Source organism: Panthera onca, chromosome A2, assembly GCF_046562875.1.
Source record: "Panthera onca isolate mPanOnc1 chromosome A2, mPanOnc1 haplotype 2, whole genome shotgun sequence".
Taxonomy (NCBI): Eukaryota; Metazoa; Chordata; class Mammalia; order Carnivora; family Felidae; genus Panthera; species Panthera onca.
In genome coordinates, this window is record NC_138340.1 from 162,390,107 (window position 1) to 162,406,348 (window position 16,242).

General features: G+C 45.7%; 2 pseudogenes across 1 annotated transcript in view; both read right to left on the bottom strand.

The window, feature by feature from the left end:
- The window catches only part of LOC132675410 (GTPase IMAP family member 1-like), a 62,862-nt pseudogene extending 48,846 nt beyond the window's left edge, over window positions 1-14,016 (bottom strand). The window contains exon 1 of the transcript XR_013552079.2: window positions 13,813-14,016. The product of XR_013552079.2 is annotated as a GTPase IMAP family member 1-like (transcript). The remainder of the gene's footprint in view (window positions 1-13,812) is intronic.
- LOC144614188 (GTPase IMAP family member 1 pseudogene) lies at window positions 11,518-13,015 on the bottom strand (annotated as a pseudogene).
- Window positions 14,017-16,242: the final 2,226 nt, after the last annotated feature.

Below are 16,242 nucleotides of genomic sequence, written 5' to 3' on the forward strand. Positions count from 1 at the left end.
TATCTCGCTACCTGGTGGTGATCTGGTGGGAAGGGTGAATCCCCAGGAGCGAGTTCCGAGGGCTCCGAGGGCCACGTGGGGAGAAGCAGTTCCCCTGCTAAGAGAACATTTGGTAGAGGTCGTGTGGCCTCCCCACAGGTAAGTGTCCCAGTGGACCCTGGAGAACAGCTGTTTGTTGGTTTTGGAACAAAGGCATTATGGGGCAGTGAAGTCTGGCACCAGATGTGTGTTGTGATTTACCACAATCCCTGAGATGCTGCTGCTACATGACTGGGCAAACGTCTTGTGGGGCACATTGGTACCTGGCTGTAGGCTCTGGGCATCTGCAGCAGGTGGTCCCATGAACGTTCTCAGGGGTGGCGAGCACCTGGCCATTGCTTGGCAAGACCCTCCCATGGAGGGTTGGAGTGGGCCAAGACTAAGGGACCTCAGAAATGAGGGGTTTGGAAACACAGCCCCTTCTGAGATGAAATTCAGAAGGGAGGTGCCACCTCATGCCTTGGTCGCAGATAGTGTAGAAGTGGGGAGTGGATGGATGCTGGAGACAAAGGAAGGTTGCATGTTTTTAATTATAAAATGTTTTCCTACTTTTTATTTCCTTTTTTTCCCCCTTTCTTTCCCTTTTTTCTCTATTCTGTCAGGCTTCTTTCAACAACCAGACCAAAACACACCTAGGATCTAGCATCCTTCATTTGATTTTTTTGTGTGCTGTTTTAAATTTTTTAATTTTTTTAATAATTCCTTTTCTTCTTCCAAAGTGAAGGAATTCACTCAAAAGGAAGGACAGGAGGAAATGCTTCCGACAAATAAGCAAAATGTCTGAACCAGAATTTAGAGTCCCAATAGTACGAATATTAGCTGGGTTTGAAAAAAGCATAGATTCCCTTTCTGTGGAGATAAAAGAAGTAAAATTTGCCATCATGAAATTAAAAATGCTGGAACTGGGATGCAATCTCATATGGTTGTCACAGTGGCAAGGATGGATGTAGCAGAGCAGGGAATCGATGATGCAGAGGACAAACTTATGGAGGTTAAGGAAGCAGGAAAAAAAGAGGGAAACTAAGGCAAAAGAGTATGAGATAAGATTTAGAGAACGTGGTGACTCATTCAAAAGGAACAACATCCGAATAATAGGGGTCTCAGAAAATGAAGACAGAGAACACAGAGAAGGTTTATGTGAGGAAATCATACCAGAACACTTTCCTACCCTGAGGAAAGACAGACATCAAAACCCAGGAAGCACAGAGAACTCCCATCAGATTCAAGGAAAACCAACTATCAACAAGTCATTTCATATTCAAATTCACAAAATAAACAGACAAGGAAAGAATTGTGAAAGCAGCAAAGGAAAAAAGCCCTTAACCTACAAGTGCAACCAGATCAGGTTCTCAGCAGACCTATCCACAGAAATTGGCAGGACAGAAAGGAGTGGCGGGATATATTCAAAGTGCTGAACTGGAAAAGTAAGCAGCCCAAAGCTCTTTATTCAGCAAGGTTGTTTGTTCAAAATAGAAAGGGAGATAAAGTGTTTCCCAGACACAGGAAAACTATAGACGTTTGTGACCAGTAACCAGCCTGGAATGAAATTGTGTGGGGGACTCTCTCAGGGGAGAAAAGGTGAACCAAAGCAAAAAAGACAAAAGCAACAAAGACCAGAGAACACCACCAGAAACTCAAACTCTAAAGGCAACACAATGGCAATAAATTCATATTTTTCAGAACTCACTCTAAATGTCAATGGACTAAATGCTCTAGTCAAAAGACATAGGGAAACAAAATGAATAAGAAAACAAGTTCCATCTTTAGGCTGTTTCCAAAAGACCTATTTTATTATTTTTATTTTTATTTTTTCTCTCTTGTTTTTAATATATGAAATTTATTGTCAAGTTGGTTTCCATACAACACCCAGGGCTCATCCCAAAAGATGCCCTCTTCAATACCCATCACCGAGCCTCCCCTCCCTCCCCTCCCCCATCAACCCTCAGTTTGTTCTTAGTTTTCAAGAGTCTCTTATGCTTTGGCTCTCTCCCACTCTAACCTCTTTTTTTTCCTTCCCCTCCTCCATGGGTTTCTGTTAAGTTTCTCAGGATCCACATAAGAGTGAAACCATATGGTATCTGTCTTTCTCTGTATGGCTTATTTCACTTAGCATCACACTCTCCAGGTCCATCCACGTTGCTACAAAGGGCCAGATTTCATTCTTTCTCACTGGTGTGCACATTTTCTTAAGCACCAATTCTCTGATACTGGCTTATGGAAATGAGTCCCTTAGACTTTAAGTCAATTGCTTCTTGTGGAGCAGTGTGGAGCACACGGGGAACAGCCTACGTAGCAAAATTAAACATAGACGCTGCACAGCTACCTCATTCTCACCCTCATGGTGAATTCCCTTGACAATCTCCCAACCAAATTTCCATACAATTCTTCATGCTTCTTCATTCCTCCATGAACTGAGGAAAAGACAATATACTTCTTGCTTTCTGAACCTGGAGAGGTGGAATCTGGGACACATGTCTCATTGGTTTACTCTTTCTTCCTCTCTGTTTTCTTTCCCCTAGAAGAAGACAGAGTGTTCTCAACTTCTATTATCTGGACATGTACTATATAAAATTCTATTTTGCAGCAAGGGAGCCCTGGGCTTCGTCATACAAATTGAACAACTGATAGACTATAGGCAATCCCTTGTAAAGAAACACCAACACCCTGGATTACAAGGCTGTCATGTTTTCACAAATCCTTTTTTTTTTTTTTGTCTAGAAGCTGTTTCTTCAGGTTTTTCTCTATACTGTGTGAAGCATTAGCATGTATCAGAGCTATCGGGAAGGCTTGTTAAAGTACAAAGCCTGATTCAGTAGGCTCAGGGTGGAGCTTGAGAATCTGCATTCCCTACAGGTTGTGTTGTTCGCAGGTTTTGCCCACGCTGCTCATCTGGAACCATACCTTCAGAGTGACCACCTAGTCGCAAATAATCTCACATTTGAAAGGGACAAAGTCATTTCAATCATATTCAAGGCATTTCCCTCGTTCCAAATGTTACCAGCTAGATTCAGGATACCGAAGACTCCTCCTCCCCAAGATTCTCCAGTATACATGCAAAGAACTAAATCATAAAGGCAAAATACCAGATTTCTATCCAAAGTCTAGGACTCCCTAGTAAAGAGGGAGTGGAGACCAGAGCAGGGGCCAAAACCCAAAGTTGGAAAACTTTATTCTTCTTCCTGAATGGAACAGAGCTAGTCGCACATCCTGGGGCCATCTGACAACCAGATTTACTGTCCAAGAAGGTGACTCAGCTGGGACCTGCCAGAAAGAATTTCTTTACTGTGTATACAGAATGGAATAAGGGACCAAAAGTGTGGGTCACATCTGGCCCCAGTAAGCTAAGACGGAGAAATTACCATCTGTTTCATGTTTTTAAAAAGTAAAACAGGGGCGCCTGGGTCGTGCAGTCGGTTAAGCGTCCAACTTCAGCCAGGTCACGATCTCGCAGTCCGTGAGTTCGAGCCCCGCGTCAGGCTCTGGGCTGATGGCTCGGAGCCTGGAGCCTGTTTCCAATTCTGTGTTTCCCTCTCTCTCTGCCCCTCCCCCGTTCATGCTCTGTCTCTCTCTGTCCCAAAAATAAATTAAAAACGTTGAAAAAAAAATTTAAAAAAAAAAAATAAAAAATAAAAAGTAAAACATAATAGGAAAAAGTGGTCTACTGAACTATCCTAAAATTCTCACATTCAGAAACACATCAGTCACTGTCTTTCATGAGGAGATCATTTATGAGGGGCTTGCAGCAGAGTTTCTGCTTCCCTGGGGTAAAGGTGGAGGGATCAGCACTTTTTCCTCTGAGCCAGAGAGAGGAGAGTCACCTCTTGTATCCTTCTCTGTGAATTTCAAAAAAAAATGCTAATGAGGTGCCTGGGTGGTTCAGTTGGTCAAGCATCTGACTATTGGTTTCCTTTGCCTGAGGTCATGATCTCATGGTTTCCTGAGTTGGAACTCTGAGTAGGGGTCCATGCTGACAGTGGAAGGCCTGCTTGGGATTCTGTCTCTCCTTCTCTCTCTGCCCCTCCCCCTTTGTGCTATCTCAGGCTCTGTCAAAATAATAAACTTTACGGAAAAAAGGGAGGTGGGATTATACCAGGTGCGCCTGACCTAATCAAAAAATATTTAAAAGCAAGAGATTCTCCCACTGGAGAGAATATCCATGTTGAATATCCATATGGAGAACTGCCTATCAAGAGGGGCAGCCAGGATGACCCTCTGGGAGGAGGAACTCAGTCCTACAACCACAAGTAACTCAATGCTGTCAACAACTTGAATGAATTTGGAAAAGACCCTGAACTCCACAGAGGACACGAGTGAGCAGCTGACTCCTTGACTGAAGCTTCAAGCAACTCTGAGCACAGGACCTAGTCAGGCCTTGCCTAGACTCCAGACCCCCAGAGACGGAGCCAATAAGCGTATGTTGTTTCAAGTTGCTAAGTTGGAGGTCATTTGTTAGGCACCGATAAAAAAGTAATGCACTTGTTATCTTTATAGTGAGTTGCTTTTAAATAGCATGTGGTTGGCCTTGCTTTTTAATCCAGTCCTACAGTCCCTGCTTTTTATTCCGGGGTGTTTAGACCATTTATCACAGTCTACATGGAAGTACTATTAGACCACTTCACATGTCGTTTAAGGAACTTACACTAGTGTACTTAACAATTTCTCCTTCCCTGGTGTTGTCATGCCTGACTTTCACATGCATTGTAGGTCCCTCTATACACTATTACTATTTTTGTTTTAGACAATTATCTTTTAGAGCTATAAAATGTAAGCTACAAAATGTCTTTTGTATTATCTTCCTTTTTGCCATTTCTGGAGCTTTTTATTTCTTTAGGTAAATGCAAATTTCTGTCTCGTATCACCTTCATTCCTTCTGGATGAGGAACTTCCTCCAATATCTGTTGTAGCACAGGTAAGTCAACAGTGAATCCGCTCAGCTTCTGTGAGGCAGCCTTTAGCTTACTTTTATATTTGAACACTATTTTTATTGCTTAGAGAATTCTGGGCTGACACTTTTGTTCTTTCAGTAATTTAAAGATGTCACTCAATTGTCTTCTGGATTGCAAGCTCTGACAAGGAATCATCTGTAATTACAATCTTTATTCCTCTAATATAATATGCCTTTTACACCCCAGTTATTTTTACGTCTTCCTCTTTATCTTTGGTTTTTAGCAGTTTCAGTATGAAGTGCCTAGATTTTTATTTGTTTGTTTCTGTATTTATCCTGCTCAAGCTTCTCTGGGACTCTTGGATCTGTGTCTTGGTGTCTTCCCTTGTTTTTCGAAACGTCTGAACCATTATCTCTTCAAGTGTTTCTTCTGTTCATTTTCTTTTTTTCTCCTTCTGGTACTTCAGATACATGTGTGTTAACCTGTTTGATTTGCTTTGCAGCTCCCGGATACTCTACTCTCTTTTTCTTTTTCTCACTCATTTTTAACTTTTGTTTTCATTTGAAGAATTTCTATTCTCTCTTCTTCAAATTCACTGACTCATGTTGAGTCAACTGTGTTGATTGATGTACCTGCTAGGGAACACTTCATCTCTGATAGTGCTTTTGACTTCTACCACGTATGTTTGATTCTTATGGTTTTCATCTGTCTGTTGAAATTTCCCCATCTTTTATTTCATGTTGTCCAGTTTTTATTCAGTCCTTGTTGTTATTTTAAAATCCCTGTTCAGTTTCTGGACTTTTTGTGAGTCTACCCTGTTGATTGTGTTTTATTTTTGTTCTCCTGCTTTTAAAACAAGTTTCATAATTTTATTAAATTGTAGACATAGGAGGAAAGGAGCAAATGAAATAAAAAATATTGATGCCTAGATACAGAATCCCTGTCTTCCATCAGGCTGTTAGGGTGGGATTTGAGTCAGCCCACAGGGAATTGGACTGGTTGGGATTGTTGCTACAATTATCGATGGAGCAGCTAAGGCCCCATATTTCTCTAGGGTGCCTTGAGCTTAGTGTGGGCACTCAGATGCCATGTGGTTTTACTCAGTGTTCTCATCCCGTTTACCTTCAGCTTCCAGTCATCCCTACACACTCTGCTTCCCTGAGTCTCTCCAGGCCCATGATGGATGGCTGGTGCTTATCAATCATTGCTCCTATGACGTGTGGGGGCAGGGCAGCACATATATCTGTTGTCCTGGTCCAGCCTGAGTCTTAAGCATGGTTTGTGCACCTGGGCCTGGGGACGTGGACTTTCTCAGTATGTCTGACTGTACTAGGGTTCTCAAGAGAAACAGAACCAGGTGGAAAGATACCAATATCTATACCTACCTCTCTCTCTCTCTTTTTCTCTCTATCGATGTAGATATATATGTATATCTATAGATATTGGTATCTTTCCACATTTGCACTTTGTATCTGGCATCTAATCATATCCTACCTTATAGTTCCACTAGCTCCCAGGAATATACACACAATAATGTGCAGTATTTATTATTGTGAATAATAACCTGTGGAGTATGTATGAGTGTGAAATGTATCTGTTTACGAAATATTTTATTAATTTATGAGTATTTACTATTACGAAAAGTTTCCTCTTGGATTTGATGATTCTGTATCACAGTTTTATGGAATTTAACCTACAAAGTGGTTTCGTCATATTATTTCGTCATACACGAAAGCTATCAAGATGAACATTAATGTGATCATGTCAATAAAGAAACGGAACCCCTTTCGGCCCCACGTCTTGGAGCAGGTGCATAGGGATGGCTCTGAGACAGACACAAGTGCGGGGCCACGTGCCACACCCTGCTCTCTCCGCTACTCCTTCTAACACGCCCTAGCGATGTCCCAAGTAGGGCTTTTTACCCGTGGGTGTCAAAGCCTTCCTTTGATTTAAGCATACATTTCCGTATGCGAATTTAAAAGCCATAATACTTATATTTACTTTAAAACTCATTTCTATATGCAAACAAGACAGAAACAAACAACAATTGGAGGGAGTGTGTGGACACGTGTGCAAAAGACAACGTGAAATGAAAGAATGACGGGTTAAAGTCAGCCCCACAGTGAGTGCTCATGCACACGCAGCCCTGGAGGCAGAGCTGGGGACAGCGGCCGTCCCCCCAACCCCGGCCCCCTCCCTGCTGCCCCGCGGGTTCCCGAGTTGCCGGGTTACCGAAGGGATCCCGCATGGCTCAGAGCCCCCATGTGAGCCCCGCAGGGCGGCTGAGGACCCTAAAGACGGAGATTAATGGCGGACTTCCGCCAAGCGGCACTTCACCGAGCCCAGCTCACTGCAAGGGCCACCGGGGCCCTCAGGCCTCCTGACCACAGCTCACCACAACCCCGAAGTCCAACGTGCCACCCCCACTCTGGTGCCCCAGGAGCTAGTGGCATCTAAGCACAGGCGCGTGCGGGCCCTTCTAATCCACGTGGAACTGGGATGGCCCTAGGGTTCCCCCCAACAAACACCTTCTCCACGTGGAGCTGCCCCCCACTTCCCGCCAACACCACTTTCCTCCCAGCCCCTGAACCCTGGGCCAGGTGAGTAGGTGCCTCCTGTTGCATCCACACCTACGGACTAGAGCATGGCTGATTTGAAGAGAGGAGCCAACTTCCTTGAAAGTGTTTTGTCACATTCTGACAGAGCAATAAGGAAAACCTATGGGTTGGTTACACAACCTAAGGATGTCATCTGATTTTCTAATGATGTGGCGGTCAAGCACTTTCATGGGCTGGCCTTCCCCCATTAAACTCCATGGGACCACCATAGCAGTGGAATGTCGGGGTCTGAGGCTTTCCACCCGTGCACCTGTGGCTCCCTCTTTCTCCATTGTGTGAGACGACCTCTGGATTTTGTTTTGTTTAGTTTTGTTTGTTTTGTTTTTTTGCATAGTAATCCATTTGAGAAGCACAATGAAGACATTCCCCAAATTTCGACTTCACTTTGGAAAGACATCAGCCATAATAAATGCTAGAAACTTGGGAACTGTGTTATTTTCGCTATAGTTATTTCTCTTTTTTGGCAGTAAATTATTGTAAAGGAAATAAACCGATGTTTCAGAAGTAAACATTAATATGTATGACCCTGACATCACTTTCACGGGTGATAATAAAACATCCAAGGGTCACAAAGGGCCAGATCTAGCTGGGTATGAGAGCTAGGACAGTATTAAGGAGGGTCAGTGTCTGCTTTGGTCTGAATGTTTGTGTCCCCCCACAGGTTTCATATATTGAAAATTTCGTGCCCAAGATGGTTTTAGGAGCTGGGGCCTTAGGAAGGTGAGTCAGTCAAGAGGGTAGATCCCATATGAGTGAGAATTGTGCCCTTCTACAAGAGGCCCCAGAAAGCTGACTCATCCTTTCCACCATGTGAGGACACAGCCAGAAGTCAGCAGTCTGCAACCCAGAGAGGTCTCTCACCAGATCCTGACTGAAATCACATCTCCATCTTGGACCTCCAACCTCTAGAACCATGGGGAAAATTCTTCTTCTATTTACAAGTGGCCCAGTCTGTGCTTTTTTAAATTTTATTTTTTATTTTTTTAATATGAAATTTATTGTCAAATTGGGTTCCATACAACACCCGGTGCTCATCCCAACAGGTGCCCTCCCCAATGCCCATCACCCCCTGCGTCCCTCCCACCCACCATCAACCTTCAGTTTATTCTCAGTTTTTAAGAGTCTCTATTGGTTTGGCTCCCTCCCTCTCTAATGTTTGTTTTTTCCTTCCCCTCCCCCATGGTCATCTCTTAAGTTTCTCAGGGTCCAGATAAGAGTGAAAACATATGGTGTCTGTCTTTCTCTGTATGACTTATTTCACTTAGCATAACACTCTCCAGTGCCATCCGCGTTGCTACAAAAGGCCATATTTCATTCTTTCTCATTGCCAACTAGTGTTCCATTGTGTATATGAGCCACAATTTCTTTATCCATTCATCAGCTGATGGACATTCAGGCGCTTTCCATAATTTGGCTATTGTTAAGAGTGCTGCTATAAACATTGGGGTACAAGTGCCGCTATGCATCAGCACTCCTGTACCCCTTGGGTAAATTTCTAGCAGTGCTATTGCTGGGTCATAGGGTAGTTCTATTTTTAATTGTTTGAGGAACCTCCACAGTTTTCCGGAGCAGCTGCACCAGTTTGTGTTCCCACCAACAGTGCAAGAGGGGTCCCGTTTCTCCACATCCTCTCCAGCATCTATAGCCTCCTGATTTGTTCATTTAGCCATTCTGACTGGCGTGAGGTGGTATCTCAGGGTGGTTTTGATCTGTATTTCCCTGATGAGGAGTGATGTTGAGCATCTTTTCATGTGCCTGTTGGCCATCTGGATGTCTTCTTTAGAGAAGTGTCTGTTCATGTTTCCTGCCCATTTCTTCACTGGATTATTTGTTTTTCGGTGTGGAGTTTGGTGAGTTCTTTATAGATTTTGGATACTAGCCCTTTGTCTTATATGTCATTTGCAAACATCGTTTCCCATTCTGTTGGTTGCCTTTTAGTTTTGTTGCTTGTTTCCTTTGCAGTGCAGAAGCTTTTTATCTTCATGAGGCCCCAAAAGTTCATTTTGGTTTTTAATTCCCTTGCCTTTGGAGATGTGTCACGTAAGAAATTGTTGCGGCTGAGGTCAGAGAGGTTTTTCCTGCTTTCTCCTCTAGGGTTTTGACGGTTTCCTGCCTCACATTTAGGTCCTTTATCCATTTTGAGTTTATTTTTGTGAATGGTGTACGAAACTGGTCTCGTTTCATTCATCTGCATGTTGCTGTCCAGTTCTCCCAGCATCATTTGTTAAAGAGACTTTTTTCCATTGGTTATTCTTTCCTGCTTTGTCAAAGATTAGTTGGCTATACTTTTGTGGGTCCAATTCTGGAGTCTCTATTCTATTCCATTGGTCTATGTGTCTATTTTTGTGTCAATACCATGCTGTCTTGATGATTACAGCTTTGTAGTAGAGGCTAAAGTCTGGGATTGTGATGCTTCCTGCTTTGGTCTTCGTCTTCAATATTACTTTGGCTATTCAGTGTCTTTTGTGGATCCATACCAATTTTAGGATTGCTTGTTCTAGCTTCAAGAAGAATGCTGGTGCAATTTTCATTGGGATTACATTGAATGTGTAGATAGCTTTGGGTAGTATTGACATTTTGACAATATTTATTCTTTCAATCCATGAGCATGGAATGTTTTTCCTTTTCTTTATGTCTTCTTCAATTTCCTTCATAAGCTCTCTATAGTTTTCAGCATCCAGAACTTTTACATCTTTGGTTAAGTTTTTTCCTAGGTATTTTATGCTTCTTGGTGCAATTGTGAATGGGATCAGTTTCTTTATTTGCCTTTCTGTGGCTCCATTATTGGTGTATAAGAATGCAACTGATTTCTGTACATTGATTTTGTATCCTGTGACTTTGCTGAATTCATGTATCAGCTCTAGCAGATTTTTGGTGGAATCTATCGGGTTTTCCATGTATAATATCATGTCATTTGCAAAAAGTGAAAGCTTGACTTCATCTTTGCCAGTTTTGATGCCTTTGATTTCCTTTTGTTGTCTGATTGCTGATGCTAGAACTTCCAACACCATGGTAAACACAGCAGTGAGTGTGGACATCCCTGTCGTGATCCTGATCTCAAACCCTCAGAAATACAAGCAATTCTCAGGGAATACCATGAAAAATTATATGCCAACAAATTGGACAACCTGGAAGAAATGGACAAATTCCTAACCACCCACACACTTCCAAAACTCAAACCCGGAAGAAATAAAGAGTTTGATCAGTTATCAAAAATCTCCCAACAAATAAGAGTCCTGTACCACATGGTTTCCCTGGGGAATTCTACCAGACGTTTAAAGCAGAGATAATACCTATCCTTCTCAAGCTGTTCCAAAAAATAGAAGGGGAAGGAAAACTTCTAGACTCATCCTATGAAGCCAGCATTACTTTGATTCCTAAACCAGACAGATACCCAGCAAAAAAAAAGGGAACTACAGGCCAATATCCCTGATGAATATGGATGCAAAAATTCTCAGTAAGATACTAGCAAATGAAATTCAACAGCATATAAAAAGAGTTATTTACCATTTTCAAGTGGGATTCATTCCTGGGCTGCAGCGCTGGTTCAACATATGCAAATCAATCAAAGTGATACCTCACATTAATAAAAGAAAAGAACCATGTGATCCTGTCAATCGATGCATAAATACCATTTGACAAAATTCAGCATCCTTTCTTAATAAAAGCCATGGAGAAAGTTGGTATAGAAGGAACATACCTAAACACCATAAAGGCCATTTATGAAAAGCCCACAAGTAATATCATCCTCAATGGGGAAAAACTGAGAGCTTTCCCAGTTGTTGCTGTTGTTTTTGTTGTTTTAGCAACTCAAGCGACTAAGACAGTGTCTACGTTTTGATAAATGCTCACACACACACACAAATGTTTGTTTCTCTTTGCCATGAATCCACTTTCTATATAAAACACTACCAGTCAATGCACTATTTTTTCAAGAAGAAAAATACATCCAAACTACTAAAATGAATTAAGGACATTTGAAAGTTCACCACATTTATTTGAATAGTGTACATATAATCAAAAGTGACATTTGAATGCTAAAAGTCAACTTGAGCCTTTGCAAAGTCGATACAGTGTCCAAGGCGTCCTGAGTCATTAAGACTCCCAGTCTGAAACTCCAGGTTTCCTTTGAAATTGGGTTTAAGTTCCCCTCAGCGCCTTGACCCAGCCCCTTTACCCTCCAGGCTCCCCGCATTTGGAAGGGCAGCTCCTTCAATCTGGGCCTGGAGCCCCCCGCTGGAGAAGCAGCAGGACAAGTAACAGTGCGCCCCCCAGCAGCAGGAGCGCCAGCGGCCACCCACGCTTCGCGGCCTCCAGCCAGCGCCGCCCCCGCCCCCACTTCCGACCCCACCCCCGCCCCAGACCGCGGGCCGCCAGCCCCGCGGCCACCAGGCGGAGCGTGTCCTCGGGACGCGCGTGGCGCCGGGCCCACGCCAGGCCGTACACGTCGTCGGTGAAGGGCGCGCCGTCGTGCTCCAGCGCCAGCCGCTCCACCAGCGCCAGCAGCTCGCCCACCTGCGCATCGCGCTCGGCGCCCGCCGCCCGGTTGTCCAGGGCGCACACGCGGCCGCCGCACTCGGCCACCAGGGCCCGCAGCGCGCGGTTGTCGGTGGCGCGCACGTAGTCGTGCAGCGAGCCCCCCTCCAGGTCCTCCCGGCGCGTGAAGACGAGCACGGCGCGCGCCAGGACGCCGGCGCCGAACAGCTCGTGGACGCCGCGCGCCGCCTCCTCGTCCTGGGCGGTGAAGCGGCCCAGCTGCGTGACCAGCAGCAGCGCGTGCGGCCCGGGCGCCGAGAGCAGGTAGCAGTTGGCCCGCTCGGTGCAGTCCGGGTCCGCGTGCCGGCCTTGGGCGGTGAAGAGGTCGGGGGTGTCGGTGACCTCCACGCGCCACCCGGCCCAGCTCCGGCTCCCCAGGGCGCAGCTTCTGGTCACCGGGGTGGCCGCGAGCCTGGACGGGAAGAGGCTGTGGCCCAGGATGCTGTTGCCCGTGGCGCTCTTGCCCACTCCGGTCCTGCGGGCCAGGATGAGCCTGAGCCTGCGCTCCTGCGCGAGCGGCTGCTGCTGGTCGTCCGGGTCCTGGGAACCTGTGAGGACAGAGTAGGCGTGGGCCGCCGGCCTGAGAGCTCGCGTCCCGCTCCACCGGGGCTCCGGGGTGCCTCCTGAGGGAGGAGGGCAAGGATGCCTCCCGCTTCTGCTTGTCCAACAGGCCTTTCCCAGGCGCTCTGGTTAGAGCTTGTGCGACTCCGGGGGCATCTTTAGCCACCTTTCTTCCATCTTTGGCTCCAGTGCGTGCACCTGCCCCCGCCCCCCAGTCCATGCTCCGGCACCGGGTGCACACTGCTCTGGAGGGTCCCCCTCGATGGTCGCAGGCCATGACTTCAGCTGACATTGCCTCTGGTCGTCCGCACCTTGAAGAGCTGCTCCGTGCTCGACGACTTCCCAGGCCTCTGCCAGACTTCTCCCAGGGGCCATCCCAGCGAGGAGATGCGGGAGGGCACAGAAGGCCTGGGAGTGAAGGGCTGTCTGGAGTCCCAGACACCCCGGGTTGGAATCACAGCCCCGCATGTGCCAGCTGTGGAAGCTTGGGCGAGTTTAGACTAAGCGTTCAACGTCTTCTGCATATTGGGAGGGGTGACAGAGAGTTGTTTCTCCCAGGGTTGCTCAGAGCATTAGGTGACAGGATCTCTTTCTTTCTTCCCTTCCTCCACTTCCCCTCCTCCTCCCTCTTCTCTCTAGTAAACCTGCTTCCAGTAAGACACAGTTAACCCTCCATCCTTGTTCACTGACACAGTCTACCTGGTAAACTGTGTTCCCTCCAGTCCATGATCTCAACCCTCCACATCTTCCGTGGGGATCTCTCTCCTTGTCTCTCTCCTTGGCTGCACATGCCCTCAGAGGGAGTGTCTGCAGCCTTCTCCAGCGTGCTGAGCCCTGGCAGTGCTTCCAGCAAACACCTTTCTGACCAGGCGAGGAGCAGGGCAGGACGAAGAACGTAGTCCCAAGTAAAAGTGTGCGCACTCCACGGCTGGAGAAGATGCTTACCATTTCTTCTTCACTTGCTTGTTCTGAGACTCAGAGCTCCCTGAAAAGCCTGCAAGGGTGAAGTTATTCTTTCTAGATCCCGCTCCCCTTCCTGGGAGGTAGTAGAATGCAGGCGCCCACTCAGTGAGCTGCAACCAGGCCCTGAATTCCTTAGAGCCCCCCTACGTCCCCAATTCCTCCACTCCCCTCTGTCCCAGGTGGCTCCCTTCCTTCCCCTGTGTGCTCACCTTCCAGCAGAAGTGGTGACAGGCTCTGCTGTTGGCTGCAGAAACCCGCGACCTGGTGCTGTGCCTTGGGTTGTGAGTACAGAGGCTGTTCCTGCCAGCATAGCACAGGGAGGAAGTCTCAGAGCCCAGGGAGGGAGGGCCCAGTGGTGCCGATTTAAAGGGACAGGACATGGGCCAGGAGGGCCAGCGAGGGGTGCCTTTGCGTTCTTTCCACTGGGCAACCCACCCCCTGCTTGGGACTGTGCTGATCCTTTCCGAAGGTCGCTGTGGCACCACATCTTGTTCCCGGGAGGGGCTGTAACCTCAATGAAGGGCTGTTTAGATTTCTGAGGCCTGTTCTCAGTTTTGGCCTCTGCCCACTACTCTTATGTCCAGTTGCCTTTTGCTTTTTGGGTGTTTTCCTAGAAAATGGCCTCTTGAGAGTCTCCTTCCCCAGGAATCAGGGAGGAATCCTTGACTGGACATGAATGTGGACAAGGCCACCAATGTGGTCCTCTCTGCCATCTCTTCATTCCTAAAGAAAAAGAGGTCTTTTCAGCTGTTAAAGATCAGACATGGCCAACTCATCTTTGACAAAGCAGGAAAGAACATCCAATGGAAAAAAGACAGTCTCTTTAACAAATGGTGCTGGGAGAACTGGACAGCAACATGCAGAAGGTTGAAACTAGACCACTTTCTCACACCATTCACAAAAATAAACTCAAAATGGATAAAGGACCTGAATGTGAGACAGGAAACCATCAAAACCTTAGAGGAGAAAGCAGGAAAAGACCTCTCTGACCTCAGCCTTAGCAATCTCTTACTCGGCACATCCCCAAAGGCAAGGGAATTAAAAGCAAAAGTGAATTACTGGGACCTTATGAAGATAAAAAGCTTCTGCACAGCAAAGGAAACAACCAACAAAACTAAAAGGCAACCAACGGAATGGGAAAAGATATTTGCAAATGACATATCGGACAAAGGGCTAGTATCCAAAATCTATAAAGAGCTCATCAAACTCCACACCCGAAAAACAAATAACCCAGTGAAGAAATGGGCAGAAAACATGAATAGACACTTGTCTAAAGAAGACATCCGGATGGCCAACAGGCACATGAAAAGATGTTCAACGTCGCTCCTTATCAGGGAAATACAAATCAAAACCACACTCAGATATCACCTCACGCCAGTTAGAGTGGCCAAAATGAAGAAATCAGGAGACTATAGATGCTGGAGAGGATGTGGAGAAACAGGAACCCTCTTGCACTGTTGGCGGGAATGCAAATTGGTGCAGCCGCTCTGGAAAGCAGTGTGGAGGTTCCTCAGAAAATTAAAAATAGACCTACCCTATGACCCAGCAATAGCACTGGTGGGAATTTATCCAAGAGATACAGGAGTACTGAGGAATAGGGGCACTTGTACCCCAATGTTTATAGCAGCACTCTCAACAATAGCCAAATTATGGAAAGAGCCTAAATGTCCATCAACTGATGAATGGATAAAGAAATTGTGGTTTATATACACAATGGAATACTACGTGGCAATGAGAAAAAATGAAATATGGCCTTTTGTAGCAATGTGGATGGAACTGGAGAGTGTGATGCTAAGTGAAATAAGCCATACAGAGAAAGACAGATACCATATGGTTTCACTCTTATGTGGATCCTGAGAAACGTAACAGAAACCCATGGGGGAGGGGAAGGAAAAAAAAAAAAGAGGTTAGAGTGGGAGAGAGCCAAAGCATAAGAGACTGTTAAAAACTGAGAACAAACTGAGGGTTGATGGGGGGTGGGAGGGAGCGTAGGGTGGGTGATGGGTATTGAGGAGGGCACCTTTTGGGATGAGCACTGGGTGTTGTATGGAAACCAATTTGACAGTTAATTTCATATATTAAAAAAAAAAAGAGGTCCAACTACAAGCAAAAAAAAAAAAAAAAAAAAAGAGTGCACATACTGAACCCAGAAAAAAAAAAAATAAAAAAAAAATAAAGATCAGACAGCAGGAAGAGGATGGAATTTTCATAGGAGACTTAGTCTGGCCTCAAGTTGTTATCTCTGACCCAAGTGTCTGTTTCTCCTCTCAGGAGGTCATGAGAGAGGAAAATACCCGTGAGTAAAACAGCCAGACATTGTGTGGAGAGAAGGCTACAACAGCGTATGGTGCTATGTGCCCTGGACCTGGTTTGTTCTGGAATCAACTCTGCGATCTTCCCTAACTCACTTACAATTTCTGGAGTCCACTCTCCCAATGTGTAGTGAGGGCTTTCACATAATCTGAAGCTAGTGTTCTGGGGCGTGATTTTTACCGAGTCTTGCCAGTTCATTCTCTCTAGTGAAGATACCTAACCCATGGCCCTCCACCTTATCCCCCCACACCCTATCCAGCTTTATGGAGATATAATTGAAATGTAACACTGTGTAATTTTAAAGGGTGCAATGTGTTGATTTGATA